Source organism: Meleagris gallopavo, chromosome 3, assembly GCF_000146605.3.
Source record: "Meleagris gallopavo isolate NT-WF06-2002-E0010 breed Aviagen turkey brand Nicholas breeding stock chromosome 3, Turkey_5.1, whole genome shotgun sequence".
In the NCBI taxonomy this organism is placed as follows: Eukaryota; Metazoa; Chordata; class Aves; order Galliformes; family Phasianidae; genus Meleagris; species Meleagris gallopavo.
Genome location: NC_015013.2, coordinates 63,116,255 through 63,119,424, shown reverse-complemented (window position 1 = coordinate 63,119,424; position 3,170 = coordinate 63,116,255). Strand labels below are relative to the sequence as shown.

The 3,170-nt window shown below is 34.9% G+C and overlaps 1 protein-coding gene across 1 annotated transcript in view; it reads right to left on the bottom strand.

Moving 5' to 3' along the window:
• Positions 1-313: 313 nt before the first annotated feature.
• Positions 314-3,170, bottom strand: part of LOC104910373 (zinc finger homeobox protein 4-like) — a 7,167-nt gene continuing 4,310 nt past the window's right edge. Inside the window, exon 2 of the mRNA XM_010709043.3 lies at positions 314-3,170. This exon is cut by the window's right edge and continues 584 nt beyond it. The gene's annotated coding sequence lies outside the window, so the exon portion shown is untranslated.

Genomic DNA, 3,170 nt, shown 5'->3' with positions numbered 1-3,170 from the left:
ATACCGCCTAAAATTATACTGCTTCAGAAGGAAAGCTCTGATGTTCATGATAGCTTTAAAAGCGATAGTCTTGAAAAGACATCCTTTTATTTTATCAATAGTTAAGCATAGGGAGAGAAATCAAGCTGTTATGGCAACACTTATAAAAAGAAAATTCACAAAACAATAACATTTAAATAAATATAAATGACTAAAGAAAAAAACTGAGGTGCCTGACAAAGCAAAGGAACAAAGTCACAGATTCTTTTTCTGTGCTTTCAGATGGTTTTAGTATTAAAGTCTTTATTGCCAAACCACATTCACAGCACTTTAATTTTAAAAGAGTTAGAAGAGCTGCTCGAATATAAACACAATTCATGAATATTCAATATTGCTCCCAAGGCATATATCTATTATTCATACAAATTAATGGCTTTTTTTTCCTTAGGTGCTCTAAAAGTTTATCTGATGTATAAGAAAAAAAAAAGTCTATATTTCTCCTGGTGTCAACTCCTTCACCAAGACCTTACAAAACTATCAAATCTTCCAGTAGATAACAGACTTTCAAAATCTCATTTATTTCCACTTTAAGGACTGAATGTACGTCCACAATTACAACTAAAGTTGTATAGATGACATACAGAGGCATTACATTCTGTTATAAAGCACACACATCTAGAATATTTTGATATTTTGCAACACACTCTAATACTACCAACCTCAATTCTAGAACAATAATTCTAAAACACCAACAAGCTGATCAATTCAAACTTGTCTTAAATTGAGATTATATGAGAATAGCATTTGCATGTGCATGTGCTTTCTGCTTTCTGAGAGGTTTTAAGCCTAGCAAGGTACAAATTTCTGAGCTTCCAGAGGGAGTCATAGGAGACCAAAACATTAAAAAGTTGAGATTCTCACTAGCAATCTTAGAGAAAGGTCATAAAAAATAAATGTATCAGGAGACTAGCAATCTTATGATTACCACATTTACAGTTTAGATTGTCCTTCTGCAAGACATTAAGTTCAGGTAGTGTCTAAGATCTTATGCATTTCTTCTCCTCTGAGATGTCCTTCTGGACAGTCTGGTCTAGTACCTGATCTGGAGGTTGATGGCCCTGCCTGTGGCAAGGGGAAGAAAATAAATGATCCTTGGGGTCCTTTCCAACCCAAGCTATTCTATGATTCTATGATTCTTTCATTCTGACTGACTCAGAGATGGAACTTAAAAGATTAAGATGGTGGTCATCTGATTGTCATAGGACAGCTGTACCACACAAGCACTATTGATTGTAACAAACCAGAATATGAACGAAAAGCAGCATCAGCATCAGGACATTATAACTCACGAGGGCTAAAAGTTGAGACTTGCTCCTTTCTATTCATAATCAAATGTTTCATATAATAAAACTAAATGTATATGACAAATATTTTTCTAGGGATTGGTTGAATGAGTGAAGTAGAGTGAAGTAGAGAAGAAGATAGCTATGCCTATCACTTAATTTACTTTTTATATTTAAAAAAAAAAAATCTTATTTTCAAAGTCCCTGAAGCTTTGGCATTGTGGCATTGAAGCTGCCTGTGAAGAATCCACTTCCTCCCTCCTCAACTCCCACTTGTGACATTGTTTGCAGCTGCATCTCTCTAAAGGGTAGCATTATGCAACAGATCACTGAAATAATCCATATTAACACTCCAAAAAAGAGATGGAGACCAACTATGTTTAATCCAGGTCATTTAAAAATCCTGATTTACAGTGTAGCTCCGCAATTAGCATAACTGGAGTGTGCAAGGAGCCACTTTACAAATGACAAAGAGCAACATCTGAAGGCAGTTTTGCTGCTGAGGTAGACAGACTTTGTCACTACACTTTCGGCTATTGTAGCACTTTTAAAAACTGGACTTCGGGTCTTTAAAAAAAGAGCAAACGAGAACAAAAAAGCTGCCCATCTGGATTTAAGGAAAAAATGCAATTTACATGAAATATGTGACTGAATTAGCAGAGAAACCAGCACAATGGGAGAATACAATAGACCTGATCTTGCATTGCTGCCATTTTTGTCATAGAAGACCCACCAAGATTACAGCTATCAGGTTATAAAATTAAAAATCAGATTACTGCCTATGCACTCTGTTAACTCGGAACAACCATTTGAACATGGCTGAACACCAGAAGAATGTTATTTTTTGCTTAAACTACAGATCTGCTGAGGCTTTTCTGTATTTGCTCCATATGTACACATTTTCAACACGATTAGAAAACCAACATAGCTGCTGTAATCAGCAGATGACTCCTTATAGTTTAGTTATCACAGATTTCTAGTATAAATCAATAGATAACACTTGCAAAATGGATTTTCTAATCATATTTAGAGCTTGTTACAGTGACTAATGGTTTGCAATATTTCCTGAATTTTTTTTATCCCCTAGACAAAAGAAGTTTTTAATAAGTTACAAAGTTATTCATCTTGGAAATGAATGTGTTATATTTTGTACATGAACCAAGACAATCAAGCCAATCCAGTAAACACACTGCAGAAAATAAGTTACCCCATAATTAGGGTTTGGAAAAAGTCATGACAAGTTGTGTAATAAATGGTATTCATCACTCCCACATATTCATTATATCCACATAGTTTTTTCCAGTAAAGATAAAAATATAGTTGCCATTCTACTAACATATTTATCTACACCACACCCTTTCATGTTTGTGAAAAATCATTACTGTCCTAGAAAAGAAGGCTAGACAAAAGGATGGCAGTGCTTATTTTTGAATATCCTTGGCAATAATGTGGCATATTGCAGGTCCTTACTGAAAATACCAATGTAAAATATCTTGGCTGTCATAGACTATGTTTGCAAGCAGATACATAAGCCAGAAAGTGATCTCCTTCCTCATGCACAGTATGGAAAATTCATCATTTTCCATAATTTCTGTCAAGCCTCCACGCAGAATGTAACGGACAAAGTTTGAAAAGATTATCAGACACGTAAAACCCCTCTAGTTATGTATTATGAGACGATTTTCAAAAATAAAGTTACTTTCCCTTTGTTGGCAAACTGAAAGCTGAATGGTCCTCAGATGAATCTACGCAATTCCCTGCTAGCACACCCTCCTAAGCAGCCTGCATAGGCTTTTTTTTTTCTTCTGATTATACACATGTTCCACAAACATTTATTCTGCTGATTAA